The sequence below is a fragment of the Tachysurus fulvidraco genome, chromosome 8 (genome assembly GCF_022655615.1).
Source record: "Tachysurus fulvidraco isolate hzauxx_2018 chromosome 8, HZAU_PFXX_2.0, whole genome shotgun sequence".
NCBI classification, from domain to species: domain Eukaryota; kingdom Metazoa; phylum Chordata; class Actinopteri; order Siluriformes; family Bagridae; genus Tachysurus; species Tachysurus fulvidraco.
Genome location: NC_062525.1, coordinates 23,225,013 through 23,244,364, shown reverse-complemented (window position 1 = coordinate 23,244,364; position 19,352 = coordinate 23,225,013). Strand labels below are relative to the sequence as shown.

Sequence of the window (19,352 nt, the reverse complement as noted above, 5' to 3'; positions counted from 1 at the left end):
CCTATCTCAGGCGTCATCGGGCATCGAGGCAGGATACACCCTGGACGGAGTGCCAACCCATCGCAGGGCACACACACTCTCATACACTCACACACTACGGACAATTTTCCAGAGATGCCAATCAACCTACCATGCATGTCTTTGGACCGGGGGAAGAAACCGGAGTACCCCCAACCCTGGAGTTGTGAGGCAAACATGCTAACCAATAATCCACCATGTCCCCCTAGTTTCCTCATCCTTAGTTCAATGGAATTAAAACTCAATGTAGCCTCTGAAATTAAATGAGAATTCCAACGTAGTGCAGATAAAAGTTTTCAGTGCCGTTATTCAGAACAGTTCCTACAGAGACATAATGCAGCAGTTCATCAATCTGGCTCTTTTAATTAGCAGTCCATGGTACATCAAGCACAGCATTAGCATGAACGTCGAAGCCGTGTTTGGGAAGAGTGTACAAGTGTGGAGTTGCTAGAACTGGACTGAGAAAAAGGTGAAGGAGAGATGAAATGCCTTTCTTCCCCACCCACTGGCTATATCACCTCTCTCACAGTACCCCTAGCAATCAGAAAGGGTGGAGAAAGACCATGCTTTCTCTGTGGAACTTGGAGCTGGGCATCTTTATAAACCGCTGCTCCTGCAGTATAACTGGGCACAAGCAAGAAAGCATTATCTGCCCTCAGCAAAGGCGAGTTCAAGGTTAGTCTCGCTGTTGTACTGTAAGTGTAAGTGAAGCTCAAATCCCAGCGCCAACAAGCTGCCACTGTTAGGCCCCCTAACTCTGTTGACTTCTAGCCACACATGACAACATGACGAGCGTCATCATGATTCAAGGTCACGATCTCCCGACATTAGGGCAAATACATTGGAACACTCTGAACGTTTTTTTTTTTTTTTGTGATGAATGATGAACCCCTAACAACAGGGCTCATGCATTTCCTAAGCAATGCCATAACTCTTGGGGTGTAATTTAATTAAAATGCTTCCATGGAAACCTGTTTTTAACATCTGTTTCACTCCGTGTGTATGAGGCAGCACGACATGGACGAGCCAGTGCACCGCTGCTTGTTGAAGATATACTGTATGTAGCCAAGCGTTTTAGGAGCAGCAATCAGTTATCAGGATAAATGGAAATGAATCTCTTTAATGAAGCACAGACACAGCGGGCACCATAATATTAAATCAAGGATGCTTATTGTACTTGACAACACATATTATTATTGCTTACTGATTTAACAAAACGAAATATATATATATATATATTCAATTAAAATAATCGAAACAGTTTCGGTCATAGTTAGAGGCGAGTAATCCTGTCATAAAGTTTATTCAGTACACAAAAAACCATTGAAGAACCATTTGGGAGCCAAAGAAGGTGCCTCTTATTGGAAATGTGGTAGCCTAGTGGATAAGGTGTTGGGCTACCACTCAGAAGGTTGTGAGTTTGATTCCTGCTGCCACTGCTGGGCCCCTGAGCAATGCCCTTAACCCTCAGTTGTATAAAAATGAGATAAAATGTAAGTCACTCTGGATAAGGGTGTCTGCTAAATGCTGTAAATGTCTTCAAAATGACATCAGATCAAAATGGTGATCTGGCTCACTAACTAGAACCAGACGTTATGTTAGAACTAGAATAAATGACGCAACTGTGTAACGAGGCAATTGTTTACCATTGCGCTATCCAGTGTCACCAAGATGTGGATGGATTTCCTTTGTTAGTCTGGTTCCTCTCGAGGTTTCTTCTTCATATCGTCTCAGAGAATTATTCCTTGCGACTGTTATAGCTGAATGGTATAATTTGAATTTATAGATTTCTTTGTGAGGATGTTAACAAGCTCAGTGGCATGATGGGTAATACACAAAAAACAATATGAGACAGTGAAAAAGTTTTAAAAAAACATCATCTTCCAATTACATTGAATATGGCGTGTTAATTAAGGAAACATTCGATAAATATTCCAGGTGGAGTTTTCCTCTAATAATGACATAAGATGGCTTATGCTTTTATGCAAACTGACTTACACTTGAAACAGGATACAGTGAGCAGTTGGCGTTTAAGGACCTAACAGTGGAAGCCTGACATTGCTAACGTAACCCCAAAACATTCCACCTGTCACTTCCACAGTGGATGGAGGTAGTTGTACAGTATACAGTGGGGATCTGGAGGCTCAGTGGTTAAGGCTCTTGCGTTGTTGAACAAGGTTGTTCGACTTTGTGGCTTTAAACTGCTACTTTTGCATATCAAGCATTCGGTCAGGGACATTTCTCCGTCAGACCACCAGAGGGCGACCTGGCAGGACTGTACCTAGTATACCTTTGTTTTTGTTGCCCTTGTCATGTGCTTTTGTTGATATTTTGGATTACTTGCCCTATACATACACCTGTCAGTTTGTGCCTTCCTTTTCTGAGTCTTTTTCGACGCCCTTTTGGTTTCTGCGTGTTGTTGATTTTTATTCTGTGTTCTGTGTTTGCTGGGATTTCCTTTACAGAATAAAACACCTTGTCTGTTTTTATCCTGCATTTGGGTCTGAAACTTGGTAAAGTGTGTAAATCACGAGCCATCCTTCTGGAGACCAGGGATTCATCCCTTCCTCTGGGCAGAATAGTGCTTCCAGCAGCACAGTATCATGTTTGACCCTGTGCCATGAGCTCCAATATTCCAATTGGTGTGTTCCAATCTATCATGTCTGCATAAATAACCTTTATAGTGCCAGGGTCTGTATGTACTCCAATATGTGGATGTTTAGCTGTTATTGACAAACCGCACAGAGAACCCACTCTTAAATTATAGATGTGATTATGAGATTCTCAGTGGTAACATCACCCATGATTCCTGGTAGTGACATAAACCATATTCACTTCCTGTCTGGCTGTGAGGTTGCACATCAGAACATCACAATGATATGTGTCAACATAGTGACAAAGGCATGTATGTGTTCCTGAGGCACTGGTTTAGTACAATTTTGTTCTTAAGCCGCCTTCACACTGCACACGACAAACGACCGCCGATAAACCGGAAGTCATTCATTTCCTATGGAGAGTCGCAACGTCACTGCGTGAGGTGACGACCATCTGCGGATCTGTAATTTTCGGAGCGTTGGATCCGTTAAAAAATGTGAACTTTTGCGACTACACCGCATCCGATATGCCGACCGGATGTGATGTATTCCAATGTTGTCCAATCAGGATCGTGTGCGCGAGGTGATAAGAATTATTAAAAAGTATTAACATAAACTTTAGTAATTTTTAAACTTTATTCAAAACAATCTTTTTGTTTTAAATACAGTGTTATTGATAAAGTAAGAAATTATTAATATTTATATTGTGTTATGATATGTATTATTTTTAATGTTGTTCCCATGTTTCCTCAAAAATGATTCGCGGTCTTTCTGGATTGAATTGATTGTTTGTACTCTTAACTTCATTCACCATGATAAATGCTAATTAAGTTTGGAAACATTTAGCCCATTTCGGTAACACTTCCATGCTTCATTTTTCCTGTAAGCATCTCTGTTTGATTCAAGAGTTGGATCATAAAGTAACGGGTGTTCGGAGACCGTGAGAATCACGCTTCTCTCCCATGTTGACGTCTGCACGATCATATTGCACATTACCTGCGACTGTCACTAGGGGGCCAAATCTGACAGTCGTGTCCGTTTGTCGTGTGCAGTGTGAAGGCGGCTTTAGAGTTCTCCCTACAAAGGTATATGGAAAAAGTTGCAAGCATTCTATCTCTAGGAACCTCCTACCTACCAGGCTGATACCTAGCAACAGTCTTGCATCTGCAGTCTAGCGCAAATAGTTTCAGCAAATGTGCCTTGTTGGTCTGGACTATGATTTTTGCTTAGGGTGTGAGCTGTCCCAGGTTCAAATCCAAACAGTCGCAGTTTGGCAGCGCACTGGCTTGAATACCTGACCTACTGAGAATTAACCTGATGCTTTCACAACTGCACCAGCTATAGAAGGGTATTTAGTCTGAAATGTCTTTTCTCCCATGCTTGGGGTATACAGTCCCTCCTGAAAGATATAACCAAAACACAGACCCACAGTAGGTGGACAGGTTCGGATACCAACTATCACCACAGGTAAGTTGCTTGCAAGCGTTCTTAGAACTTAACCAAAATGATAAATAAATGTTTACAAATTCCTGATTGCCTCCTGTCATTTTCTTCTATCTACCAGCTACAGACAGTAGTGGCTCACCTGGTTAAGGCTCTGGGTTGTTGATCAGAGGATTGGGGTTCAAGGCCCAGCACAGCCAAGCTGCCACTGCTGGGCCCTTGAGCAAGGCCCTCAAACCTCCCTGCTCCAGGGGTGCTGTATCATAGCTCCACCTCAGTTGGGGTATGTGAAGAAAAGAATTCCACTGTTTTGTAATGTATATGTGGTGATAATAAAGGTTTTTTCTTCTTCTATCACTCAGGTCCACTGCTGGGCCCCTGAGCAAAGACCATAACCCTCAATTTCTCGGTTGTATAAATTCTATCAATGTACGTCACTCTGGATAACGCAGTCATTAAATGTAATAATGTAAAACTCTGACCAGCTCAACCTGTGTTTTGGCAACTGGGAACCAGTCAGATCAAGCTGGATTTGTCAGCAGGGATGCTTATGAAATTTTTAACCTGAGTATTCGGTTGTTGAAAGCTTGTACTTGAACTTGTACTTACTGTATAGCGATGTTTCTGCTCATTAAACCAGCCAAGAACATGTGCCAGTTACCTTTTCAATAAAAAAAAAATCTAACTGAAAGCCAACAGCATTAGATTTACAGCCAAGGCAATTTTATAATAAGTATATAATATATTAACAAAGTAGTTTTCATAGGTGTCCCTTTGAATGCATCAGCTTGACCTCTGCTTGACTCACAGGCACTAGGAAGAAATATTACTCACTTATTGTACTGTAATTAGAATCATGTTTGAAATTGGATATTAAGCCCACCAGCATGCAACAAAGCCAAACAATGTTACTGGGAGACTTTTGGATGCTAGTTGATCTGATGACGATTGATCCGTTTTTGGTATTGAAATATAGTCATGCTATCAGGTTGTTTGATTGTGTTATCAAAAAATATATGACACGCTCCTAGCTATTGTGTGATCAGGCAGAGAGGAAGGTGTTTGAGGAGGCAGGCGCTCACGGAGCTCTATTTCTTTTGCCGGGAGGGAGGCAGTGGCTCAGCCCACTGATCTCCTGCTGTATCATCTCTCTGCTGAACAGGAGCACACACTCCTACACGGGCCAAGAGCCATAACCATCTATTACATTAGACAGAGTGGAAATGTTGCCTATAAACAGAGCTCTTATTCTGTGTATGAGTGAGTAAGCCTGTGTGTGTGTGTGTGTGTGTGTGTGTGTGTGTGTGTGTGTGTGTGTGTGTGTGTGTGTGTGTGTGTGTACCACAGTTGTACAGTACACCATCGAATGCACCACTTTTCCTCACATACAACACTCACACACACAGAAATTCCCAACTAGCAAATTTGTGCTCCCTTGTTTCTAGCTGTAGACTCGATTTAAAATAGCATTGAATAGATCTGATTTGGATTTAAGTAAAAGATTGTAAAGAGTGAAACGGCACCTGTAGTATCGATTCACACGAAGGTGTGTGCAAGGAGATTTTCTAAATACACACACACACATAGTTCTTGGCGTTCCACAGGCTAATAGAAAATGTGAGGTTAGCATCTAATGGATGCCTGTAGATGTAGACAAATGCTGCTGTACTGTATACTCTGTGTGTGTGTGTGTGTGTGTGTGTGTGTGTGTGTGTGTGGTGTGTGTTTATAATAATTGGAACCGTTTTGATTTTTACCTGTTAATACTTTTCTTACATTTATCCTGACATTTAAAAAAAACGGCTCCATTAATAAACGCTACAAAAAGCAGCATCCGAGAAGCCCTGTAGAGCCTATTAGCATTTTTATTACGTCTAATACTAAGGCAAAAGTGCATTTGTTATTTTGCCAGACAAAGTGGCTCATTATTGAGGCGGAATCCAATCCAAGTACCGAGCAGTTGAGGTCTCGATCGTTGAAATAGTGTCTTTCTGACAGGAAATGAAATCACAAGCTAGTGGTCATTAGTGTGACCTTCTGCAGCAACTATAGAGCATTTTATCCAATAAGCCCCTAAAGCTTTAGACTAGGGATAGATAATATAACAATATAATAAGAAATTGTGATCAAATTATGTCCTGTTTGTCTGAAATATAGACACCATAATATTTTTTTTAATCTTTTTTTAATTTATTTCCAAACTGACAGGCAGCAATTGATTTAAAAATTCATTTTTACAATTGGAAATTTTTTTTTCTTGTATAATATCCGGATGTTTTCATGTATTTTCTCCTTCTCGAAGGTTGAATTGTTTTATTTTAATAAGAAAAACAAATCCAATATTTTGTATAATTTTTTTATGAATAAAAGTTTATTATTTTTTTTAATTTCTAATCTATGATATAACATTATATAAATCGTCAGGTTTTAATCAACACTATGGTATTCGATGACGATTTAGTAGACGTTTATATCATGATCGGTGTGTAGAAATGACTTCTATACTTATGTCTTAGCAAAAGAGAAATAAACACATTTATATTTCCATCAATTTGTCTAGGGAGGGGGAAAAAAACGAAGCCTTGACCAGTCTTTAGACTAATACAATATTAAACCTAACCGTCTGTTTTATTCTCAGTGGAGACTGAGAAGTGTCTCTAACCAGAGAAGTGGGCATCTGTTCTCTTAATTATCTGCAGTTTTCAGGCTAGGGTGAATAATCAGCAGCGTTGACAGCACCGTGTTGACTTTAATTAGTATTGAACACGCAGCAGGAGAGATTAAGCACCACTGTCCTGATAGGAGCATTAGTATTGAGTGTTTGAACCGGGGACTTTTATATATATATAAAATAAATATATATATATATTTGCCGGATATATTACTGTCCACTATCAGGACATGTTTTAAATTAGTCAACACGTACACGAGGCATTTGTGGCTGGTTCAGTCCTGAGATTAGAGATTCAGGGGTTCTTTCTGGGTTTCCTCTGGGTTGCGTAGAAGCAGACTGAATATGCTAAATTGCTGCTAGGTGTGTGTGTGTGTGTGTGTGTGTGTGTGTGTGTGTGTGTGTGTGTGTGTGTGTGTGTGTGTGTGTGTGTGTGTGTGTGTGTGTGTGTGTGTGTGTGTGGACCCCTGCTCCGTTCTCAGTGTTTCATCCACCAACCTCGCTCATGCGGCTCCTCGGGATGAATAATCTTTTTTTTCTCATCCTTTCAGCTCCAATTTAATATTCAAGACTACGCTGCTTATATAATCAGTTAAAGCATTTAAGAAACACCGAATAAACAAAACTACTTTCTACAAAACGTTTCAAATCGGAGGTGATCACGACCCGTCGGGTTACGATAAGATTTACAATAGGCTTAATGAGGCAGCATATTTTTCATATTTATTAAAATCAGCCTTCATTGTTGTCAGACTCATGATGATGGTGGATCGAATAAATACGAGGCCACATATCTCTCATATATCTTCCTACGGTAAACGGAGAAATGGAACATAATGCCTTGTGCCGGATGAAATTAGGCTGTGATTCGGTGATCCTTTTCTTTGCGAGGCATCAACAGATCATTATGAGGAAAGAAAAAAAAACAACATTGTGTGGAGATTTGCCGGTTACATCACTGACTCTAGGCAGCTCTATTAGTATGCTGTAAGTGCCCTCTGTCTGCCTGATCAGACAGAGAGAGCAAGAGAACAGAGCAAAAGTGCATAAGTGTGTGTGTGTGTGTGTGTGTGTGTGTGTGTGTGTGTGTGTGTGTGTGTGTGTGTGTGTGTGTGTGTGTGTGTGTGTGTGTGTATTATGTCCTGTGTCCATGACAGGCATTCCAAGAGAGCAAATGAAGTTGTGATGCAGGGTTGGAAGAGAGCTGTTCACTTTAAGCGAAAGTAATCAACCTTGGCAGTGGGACTGCATTTGGCACTGAGATAAATGTATTTAATCCTACAATGATAATTTGCTTTGGTCTCCTTCAGAGCCATGGTGGAATTGAAGTGACTCCTATTTTGTCTCTTCTACTCCTACGCATTAATGTGTTTTTTTTATACACTCTCCTCTACAAAAGTATTAGAACGTCAAGGCCAATCCGTTCGTTTTTGGCACAGGGTTTGCGATCGGAAGGGTTTCAGACGGGGCGGAAGATCAGAACGTCAGCTTTCGTTCCTTAGATGTTTTTTAAAATGCTTATAACATGGTACCGATAGTGGCAGACCGTTCATTTTATCGTGAGCTGTTTATAAAACTTAATATTTGGCTGCATGTCCCTGGCTTGCAATAACTGCGTCAAGCCGGTGATCCAGTGATGTGACGTGTTTTGTATTATTGTCTTGCTACATGATGGAGGTCCTAATGAATAAACTGGACACATTTCTTTATAAATTACAGACAGAAAGTTTCTGTACACTTCTTCATTCATTCTACTTCCATCACGTGTTCCATCTTCCATAAAGCTTATCGAGAATGTTCCAGAAGCAGCCATGCAAGCTCCAGCCATCACGCCACCACCATCCTGGTGGAAATCTTATGTTTTGGATCAAGAACAAAAAAATTTTTTCGAAACAAGCAGGAAGATACGATGTAAACGTGCATCGCCTGGTGCGTCGCATTCGCGGCATCTTCGGTTGCAGTGGTCTGTTTGCGGTTTATATTCTGGGAAACGGGAACCAACTAAGTTGATTAGAAAATATCTAGAGGGATTTAAAAAATGTTCCTACACACATCTATATTTGAGTTCAGTTATGAAATCAAGTGATGAGCTGAAGCTGAGAAACTCTCAGGGGCAGAATTTACCATGCTGAATACCTCTGGGCTTTTTTTTTTTCGGTTGTTTTTAACCAGTTTAGGCCACGCCCACTCACAAAACACATAAATATATAAGTGGATGTGGCTTAAAGTGAAAAAAAAGTCCATCACCATAGTGCATATAATATATATATATATATATATATATATATATATATATATATATATATATATATATATATATATATATATCTTGAATGTGTGTGTAAAAATAATCGAAAGAAAAAAGTCTTACTGTGCGCTGTGGGCTCAGACTAACTAACTCCTCCACCCGCTCTCTCCATGCATCATTCATCATGCAATAAACTACAGAAACAGGGAAGAACTCAATAAGCCTCTTTTATATGAAAACACCAGACGATACATTTTCATCAACCGACTTACAAGTGAAGCCGAATGCAAATCGATCATTTAGCTGAGGCTCAGAAGCCCAACAGTTCTGAACTCTAGCACAGCCACTATAACACACAAACCTGTCTGCTGAGCTCCAATAAAAGATTATAAACAGGGATTATATATATATTTTTTACAACCTAGTTCCCTATACACTTTAGTCACTAGGAGTGAAATTCACACCATCTGAAAAGGTGAACACGATTATTTTGGGTCGCAATCGTTACTTCCCACAAACCCATGAAAGATGATCATGATTAGAAAATGTATTTTCTAATGGACTAGAGTTTAAATACGGTAACTGTATGAAATATTATACAGCAGGATGTTCGGTATAGTGCAGGAATCAGAAAGTAATGCCTTTCTAACTCAATAGCTGCAGAAGGAAATATTAATGAATACTTTTTATTAAATCGCCGGGGCCGTATTCATAAAGACTCTGAGAATGATCTCAGAGAGCTCTAAATTTAGCTCAAGCATGTCTAACTAGGAATCTTACCTTCAGACTGATTCAGGACCGATCTCAGAGCAACACTGAGCAAGGAAATACAACTTTTATCTTAGAGAGGAGGCGGGGCTTAACCCTGACAGATAGGTGACACGTTCTTTTATAGACTGTGATTGGTTGTTTGATTGGTCTGTTATAAACCTTCGCTTTGTCTCTATGTTAAGATATTTGAGTCTTTATTGTAGGGATTACGTTCGTGACCCATCATATTACAGTTGTTCTAACAGCTGTACAGTATGTTAGAAATAAACAAATCTCTGACACAGAGCAGAAATGTCATACAGACAAATTGACATTATTTAGCAGACACTCTTTATCCAGAGTGACTTACATTTTATTATTTCAGTTTATACACCTGAGGGTTAAGGGCCTTGCTCAGGGGCCCTGCTGTGGCAACTTGGTGGACCTTTGGATCGGTAGTCGAACACCTTAACCACCGAGCTACCACATTGATATCGTTTCTGCCTCTATGGCAATTTGGCGCTGTTTCAGAGATGTTAACGACTGTCAATTAGAGCACAAAAATAATCCCTACACAATCTATATCGTCTTATTCTCATCATCTTAACTCTCTATCATTATTAAATACTGTATACAACACATTTCTTGTCCTTCTTCACCTCATTTTCTCCTCTGATAAAAAAAAAAAAAACAGAAAACCTCTTAATCCTCCTTAAAAGTCCTCCTCATTTCTCCTAACACTTTCTGACCTCATGACCTCTTTTACGGGTTAAGATACTTTATGAATAACTTTAATCTTTACTAGAATCTTCTCTTTCATTTTAATTGCAAACGCACACATTTCTAAGAATTTTCTTATCACCCCGACACTAGGAGAAACTCTTTACACTAAGCATTTTCAGCAAGGCACTCAAACTGATGGCTGCCCTCACTTGGGTCCACGCTTCTTTGAGCTAGACATCTGAGACACCTAGACACTTATTTCTCGCAGTGAACCCTCATCTCCTCGCGTCCAGGGTGCTCCTACGTGCCACAGGACTGAAGACTGAATTTTCAATAATAACCCTTATATCCTGGCTATAATAAAATACTTAACCTTTTGACCTACGGCTGAAGCGTGATGAGGAGACCATGTAATAGATATGACATGAATACTCTGACAGCCCTGGAGAGATCCAGAAAACTCAGACGGTATTCACAGGACAACCGTAGCCTAGGTGCCAAACAATTCTGGGCTGAGACTGGTGAGAAGAAATCCATTATTGAAAGTGTGAAAACCCATTTAGAGTTTGTCAAAAGGCGCAAACATGTAGATTGAGGTTCTTTGGTCTGAGGAGATCAAATCTGAACTGTTTGGCCTTAGCATAACATGCTACATTTGGCTGAAACTCAACACTACTCACCACCCAGACTGCTAAAGAACTCCACTAGCCATGTATGAAACAGTCTAGTCAAAGCCTAGACATCAATTAAATGAAGCATCTAGTGGTAGAAATGTTCTGGTCACCCGATCTGACAGTGCTTGAGCAAAGAAGAAGGATATCGAAGGTCAAATAGACACATCCCAGATGTCAGAAGTCAGAAATACTTTATTTCTAGGAAGTACTATGGAGACTCAGACAGACCGATAACTCAGGACCACTTTGGAAAAGTAGGATCTGATGGAGCAAATGTAAAGAATATGTCTGTAGGTCTCTGCATTTGAATTATATATTTGATAGATTACTAGCACTTGGCTAGTTCTTAAAAGAATCCTACTGTACGGTATATAAACAATCCTAATCCAGAACAGGAGTCAGATCAACGACAGGCAAATCTGTAATCAATCACATCAAAACAGACAGGAGGAAATCATATTAGAGGTCTTCTCGGGTCTAAAGAAATGTACCCGAACCGAAGTGACCCGAATCACTTTTTACCCGAACCCGAAGTGCATAATTTTTTTTTTTTTTTTTTTTTTTTTAAGAAAGACCCGACCCGAGACAAACCTGGAAAAATTAGGCCCGAGTCCGTCCCGACCCGTTGGCAATTTTTTTTTTAACCCGACCCGACCCGAATGTTGCATAACTCTACACTAAAATAACCGCTACAGAGTGGATTCAAAATTGATTGACATGTCTGTCTCAACGACGATTTGCTTACCGCCAGCCACACGTCACCAGCCACATGTCGCAAGCGGTCTTGGCAAAAATAGGAGAGGTTGGAAAGGACTCGAGTTGATGCACACACACGAGATACAGTATTCATTTTAAATTACCCGAGACCCGATGCCGCTATTATTAGCCCCGACCCAAAGCACACGTTCAAGGCACACATGAAACTTTTAGACCCAAACCAGCTCGGGTCTCAGGTTGGACCTCGGGTTTTCGGATCTAAGAGGACCCGTGAAGACCTCTAAATCATATATCAATACAGATACAAGACTAGGAACTAGGACGAGACAAAAAGTCCCAATAATAGGCACTAAGATACCTGATTTTGTAACATTCCACACTGAAATCGTTACTATTCATAAATCCTATCTCTTATCATCACCTCAGCGCACCAATTTCCTTTCAGCTTCCTCTCTCAGAGTTCACGCTATAGAGCCTGTTATGCAACATGAAGACTGTGGGCAGCTTCTCCAACATATCCGCAGCTCAGCCTTCAGTAATGTCGGACAGCCTGACGGATAATTATCCTGGTGCAAGTAGGATTAACGCAAGCTGTCAGATTCCTGGATGAGAAGCTCGAGCCCTGGTATAGACAACGATCTAGACGCAGCACTTACCATCAATTAAACTCCTACTTTGATACTTTAGAATTTCACCTTCGTTCTAATTTCTCTGACTCTCTGCCATGAGTCTTATCTGTGTAGAATAAGAAGATGGGCTTATAATGGAAACATTACAGGGATGGATCATTCGGTAGAAGCAGGTGACCGTTTGATCATGGAACAGCAACTTCAATCTCATGGTGGGAAAGCATACGAAACGTATCGGATATATAGCAGAGATTTTCTAGATAAACATCTCAGTATTTTGTATCAGAGTATGATCACAACTTGGCTGGAGAATATGGCAATGTGCTCTAATGGGAAGAAAAATATAATGGGATTTTTCTGTAGAAATTTGGTTTGGTTAAAATGGGGCACGGTGGCTTAGTGGTTAGCACGTTCGCCTCACACCTCCAGGGTTGGGGGTTCGATTCCCACCTCCGCCTTGTGTGTGTGGAGTTTGCATGTTCTCCCCGTGCCTCGGGGGTTTCCTCCGGGTACTCCAGTTTCCTCCCCCGGTCCAAAGACATGCATGGTAGGTTGATTGGCATCTCTGGAAAATTGTCCGTAGTGTGTGAGTGTGTGAGTGAATGAGTGTGTGTGTGCCCTGTGATGGGTTGGCACTCCGTCCAGGGTGTATCCTGCCCTTATGCCCGATGATGTGAGAAGTTCGGATAAGCGGTAGAAAATGAATGAATGAATGAAAGTTTGGTTAAAAAAAAAATCCTGTAATCTTGTAGATACAGTAATCCACCATTACGCAAGTTCCCGTTCAACCGCTGCTGGTTATGAGTGAATTATGAGGTTTGTCATTATTGCCCCCTTTAGACTGCCAATAATACAACATGGACCAGGGAGGTGAGGTTTAAATCCTGTGCTAGTCAGAAGACTTGTAATTGATATCATTTTTTTTTTTTTTATAAATTTTCCCCACCAGCTAAAAATGATCCGGTTTTCCAAAACAGTACTCTGTTGGGATGAAAATGAATTTAAACTAAATTGCAATTTGCTTGGTGATAATAAAATGACGATATTACTAACGTCTATTTATATTCCCTGATGCACCAGTTAATGCGGACTCCGGGCTTCTGCCATTTTGCGGCACCTTGCATGTTAACACAGGCCTGTTTACTGCCGACGTTATGGCTGTAGGTTTAACACGGCAATTCAATTACTGTGTTATTATGAGCCTGGAAGAATGTCCCGGACATGCCTGTACACACAGCATTCTCGTGCTCCGTCGGGTCGTTAGGCTTTAAGGAGAGCTGTGTTGAGGGTTATGAACCTCTGAGTCATCACTGCTTTCTGGGTTTCTGGCTGTGTTTCCCAGTCATCACTGGACTGGTTGTGGGTGTTAGCAATCTAGAACGCTTTTATGTTTATGCTTAAAAGTCAGACTGAATCAGATTGAAAATGGAACATGAAAATGCAGAGGCTTGAGAGTGGGATTTTTTTTTTTACCCATGGTCATTTTCAGAATAGAAAGACAAAGATCACAGGCCGGAACTGGATTTGGGGATTTGTGTGTGTGTGTGTGTGTGTGTGTGTGTGTGTGTGTGTGTGTGTGTGTGTGTGTGTGTGTGTGTGTGTGTGTGTGTTTTTAAGTGCTTTCGGGGTTTCCTCAGGGGATGCTGGTTTCTTCCCCAGTCCAAAGAGTTATTTCTGATAGTCATCTGCTGTGTCTGTACAGTGATCCCTCGTTTATCGCGGTTAATGGGGACCGGAACCCCTCGCGATAGGTGAAAATCCACGAAGTAGCACTGGCCCTAAGTTTGACCTTTTCACTGATGGTCATCATCTTCTTCTTCCCCTTGGGCTCACTAGAGGAACCTTAGGCAGGGGCATGGCGCTTAGGAGGCATCGGAAGGGCTTAACGAGAAGTTAATTTCGAACACAATACGCGAGACACAGTTGACAGCCTGAACGAGAGTGGCGAGATACAAGGGAAGAAGCTGGGAGAGGATGCGATGATACGCAGCCAATCAGCTCAAATCTCACGCCGGGAACCAATCACGTGCCTTGTCTGAGTGCCCGTGGGTATGTACAAAGCCTCTGAGAGAGTTTCTCTCTTTGTCTGGCGTCCTGGGAAACCGTTTTTATTTTTATTTTTCGATGAATATTTTTGAAAAGTCAGCAATGCGCCGAGGCCGCGAAACTTGAACAGCGAAACTTGAACCGCTAAGTGGCGAGGGATTACTGTACATTGAAACTACAGTAGTAAAAAAATTGTCTTGTTGATCCTTGCATGATCATTTCTGGGCTCCTGAATCACGAGTTATTGCTTCAACAAGTTTCTAGACTTTCCAATCACGTATTTGCGTATTTTGCGAACAATTTGCTGTTTGAGCAAAATCCAGAAGTTCCATATTACTGATTTTTTTTTTTAGTTTTTGGTAACCAACTCCTCAATAGTGCTGAAAGCAGAAGTCGTGGCACTGAGAAGACGACTTTATCCAAAGCAACGTACAGTTTATCTCATTTTATACAACTGAGCAAGCAAAGGTTAAGAGCCTTGTTTAGGGGCAGCTTGATACTGTAGACATGGGATTCGAACTCACAACCTTCCGACTAGTAGTCCGACACCTACCAAATGCTCAACAATTCACGTGGGAATCTTAAAGCTACGGAGCAGCCTACTGAGGGATATTCCGTGATCTCTTCTGATGTAAGCGTGTTATTAAAGCACTTGACTAACATTTCAGGAATTTTCTATGATGTTCTCTCTTTGCATCACACATAAACAGCAGTGTCTTGTATTTGGCCTGTGTTTAAATGTACTGTAGGTTGACCGAGTGTTCTACTAGAAATGTACTGTAGTTATATAATACTTTTGATCTGTTTTGTCTGTCTTTCAGCATCGCAGCATGCTCACGGTACAAAATCAGTCAGTCATGCAAGCCGAATAATTCATCTGGTCTAAACGATCCCCACCGAGTTCCGGCTCGTACCGCGGGTGATGTCTATAATGCGGTGGGAATAAACAGTGCTGCATGTCCAGGCCAGACGACGGCGAATAATATTCTTTTAGCCTGGACATGTTGTTCTGGAAATCCAGGGCTACTGATTTCTCCACCACTTCACAACTAATGAGACTAATCAGAGGGTACAGACGTGAGAGGATGATTCCTACTTGATTCCTTATTGATTCCTTATTGACTCTGTGTCAAAATAAAACAAGGACTTGGAAGCCTCCAGATCAACAATATGAACATCCTATATACATGTAGAAGTCTCGTTTATTTTAGCGCAATGCTCAATTTAAAAATGTCCATGTGATGAGATCGGAGCGGATCTAAACACGGAGAGAAAGAAAGTCTTCTTATGGAGACAAAAATGTTTGTCATCTTGTTTCTGTTCCTCACACCGTTTCATGAAAGGGAATCCAGGAAGGGAACTGATGAGGTGCGATGAGGTGCAGTACAGAAATGAAAAGCTTCTCGTCGTGTCTGATTTCCTACATAATCATCATCCGCGTTATCCATTCATCTGCCCTGGTTCTGAAATGCAATATTTACTGAAAATAAAGATCTAAATATGTGATGTTATGGAACAGGTTTAACAGGAAGTGAACTTGAACTTTGTTCGGTCACGGTGTTGCGAACCAATGATGTTGTTGGCGATAAAGTATAACACTAAAGTTTGATCGTATTCAGCATTAAGGATCTTATCGTTACTATCGAGTCCCATGAACGTGCAAAAACGAACGATTTGAGAAACAAGTGGAATATGGAGAGCGGTTAAAATAAAGAGAATGCAAGGAAGCGGAGTTGACGGACAAAGCCACTGAGGTTCCTTTCATGTGCAGCGTTGATTCTGTTGCCCAGGAGCAAATTAATCTACAGTGAGTGGTTCCACAGCTACCCTCTGACTGCTGAGAGCTACAGCACTGACTGGCTTCCTCTGTGGGATCTTACAGATCATTTGAGGACATGTGTGTGTGTGTGTGTGTGTGTGTGTGTGTGTGTGTGTGTGTGTGTGTGTGTGTGTGTGTGTGTGTGTGTGTGTGTGTGTGTGTGTGTGTGCTGTTGAAGTTTTACACAAAGGCCTTGTCTCAGTCATCAGTGAGGGACTAATCGTTGTGTGGCAGGTCATGTACCTGTGAAAGTGTGTGCAAATGTGGGTTTGGTGTCTGTGGGTTTATGCACTGATCCTAAACACCTGCTGTCATTCTGAGAGTGAAGTCAGCAACATATCTCTCTATCTCTCTCTCTCTCTCTCTCTCTCTCACACACACACACACACACACACGCACACACACACACGTCCTCCAGCAGTCTCAACGCCCTGTCACCAACCTTCCTGTCACAGCTCAGTGCTTGAGTGAGTGAGTGTGTGTGTGTGTGTGTGTGTGTGTGTGTGTGTGTGTGTGTGTGTGTGTGTGTGTGTGTGTGTCTGACAGAACACAGGGTCTTGCTCAGTATATACTGTAGTATTAATAGTGGTAAAAGACCAAGTCATTAAGACTCCCCTTGTTCCATCCTCTCTCTCTCTCTCTCTCTCTCTCTCTCTCTCTCTCTCTCTCTCTCTTTCTAAAGGGACTGGGTTTAATGGGCTTACACTTCCACTCCATTAGCCAAACACTGTCTTAGGACAGTGTGTGTGTGTGTGTGTGTGTGTGTGTGTGTGTGTGTGTGTGTGTGTGTGTGTGTGTGTGTGTGTGTGTGTGTGTCTCAGGCAGCGCTGTCACTACACATTATGTCGCCTTTTCCTCTGCAGTCCAGCCCGACTTGATCAGATTAAATTTAACCAAGAGGACAGCTGATGTTGAATGGTGCAATCCTGATCCCTAACTGCATTCATATTGCAAATCAGAGCTTATGAAGCTATGAATGGTTATTATAAATCTCTATTATATTCACACCAACCACAATTCCTGCCTGCCTGCTGAGCCAAATCTGTCACTGCACATTCGTTTTCGCCTCACTCATCTCTCCTGCTCCGTCGCCTCCTTCTTAGCTTTTTCTATTATTTCTCACAATTTCTAGAAATCATTTATATATATATACACGTATATATATATATATATATATATATATATATATATACGTATATATATATTCATTTCAATAGTTTCCACTCTCTTGAAGTTAATAAGACAAAAAACGCAGCTAAGAAAAGCTACAATCGACACGTTCTAACGCTGGAGACTCCTTCCGAAAGTGTTTAAAACAACAGACTTCACCACATCAAGGATTGTTATACATTTTATTTTACTTTGCTAACTTTTTTTTTAATGTTTAATATCAGTCAGGGGGGACACGGTGGCTTAGTGGTTAGCACGTTCGCCTCACACCTCCGGGGTTGGGGGTTCGATTCCCGCCTCCGCCTTGTGTGTGTGGAGTTTGGATGTTCTCCCCGGTACTCTGGTTTTCTCCCCCGGTCCAAAGACATGCACGGTAGGTTGATTGGCATCTCTGGAAAATTGTCCGTTGTGTGTGAGTGAATGAGAGTGTGTGTGTGCCCTGTGATGGGTTGGCACTCCGTCCAGGGTGTATCCTGTATCCTCGATGCCCGATGATGCCCGAGATAGGAACAGGCTCCCCGTGACCCGAGAAGTTCGGATAAGTGGTAGAAAATGAGAGAGAGAATATCAGTCAGAAGTCTCTAGTTATCTGAGCCACTGTCATAGAAACTGAATGGACATCCTTCTGACCAATCAGATTCGAGAATCCAATCGACCAATCAGATTCGAGCTTCGTACCTATTTTTCCCGACTCAGTTTGTTCGTGTTTTTAATCATTTACTTACTTACTCACACACTATGGATCCGAGCTGAGAGCATGTGTGTTGAGGCTTGAGAGTGAAAGTTTGATATTATCGGGTCCCGGAAGGCCGGCGATCACGATGGAGAGCCTGATTATAATTCGCTCATCAGACAAAATCTATGTCAGCAGTAGAATGATCAAATGATCAAATGATCCTTCTTCTATCTAGAAGAAATACAGTAGAGAAGTGTGTGGGAAGATACAGAGGAGGGGAAAAGGGCTTCTTTTTTTTCTATAATACTGTATGTTATGTTACACACACACACACACACACACACACACACACACACACACACACACACACAAATCAAAGATGAAAAAATCCTGCCTCATGTGGAGTAATGGAGGTGTTTCAGGAACATGTGACAGACATCATCTGTGTTCACCCATACTGCACTGAGTCATTTCTCACCAAACCCACCCAAACATCCAGTCATCACAACAGACGAGAGAAGAAAAGAAAAGAGAAAGAGAGAGAGCGAAACAGAGACGGCGATGATTAAAAAGTGAACGAGAGCGCAGCCGTGCAGAACAAAGACAGAAGGCTACTTTGAGTCACGTCTTCCTGGAAAGCCAGTGCCATGATCAATTACACAGCACCAAAATCTAAGGAATTAAAGCTCCTCTAATCCACACTTGAAGAGATGTCACCAGTGACTCAGCGTTATACCGCGTTAGATAGACAGAAAGTAATCAAATCATAGCAATACAGTGATCCCTCGTTTATCGCGGTTAATGGGGACCGGAACCCCTCGCGATAGGTGAAAATCCGCGAAGTTTGCTTGGATTGGCCCTAAGTTTGACCTTTTCACTGATGGTCATCATCTTCCTCTTCCTCTTGGGCTCACTAGAGGAATCTTTCGCAGGGGCACGACGCTTAGGAGGCATCATAAGGGCTTAGCAAAAAGTTAATTTCAAACACAATACGCGAGACACAGTTGACAGCGTGAACGAGAGTGGCGAGATACAACAAGGGAAGAAGCTGGGAGAGGATGCGATGATGCACAGCCAATAATGCAGCATCAGCGCTCCCACTGTGGTAGGTAGCCTAGTGGTTAAGGTGTTGGTCTACCAATTGGAAGGATGTGAGTTTAAATCCCTGTTCCAC

General features: G+C 41.6%; 1 protein-coding gene across 7 annotated transcripts in view; it reads right to left on the bottom strand.

The window, feature by feature from the left end:
- Positions 1 to 19,352, bottom strand: part of tanc2b (tetratricopeptide repeat, ankyrin repeat and coiled-coil containing 2b) — a 158,016-nt gene that overhangs the window by 119,095 nt on the left and 19,569 nt on the right. The window contains exon 2 of one of the 7 annotated variants that reach the window (XM_047817196.1): positions 9,098 to 9,168. The exons of the other annotated variants lie outside the window; for them this stretch is intronic. The gene's annotated coding sequence lies outside the window, so the exon portion shown is untranslated. The remainder of the gene's footprint in view (positions 1 to 9,097; positions 9,169 to 19,352) is intronic. 7 annotated transcript variants of the gene reach the window in all.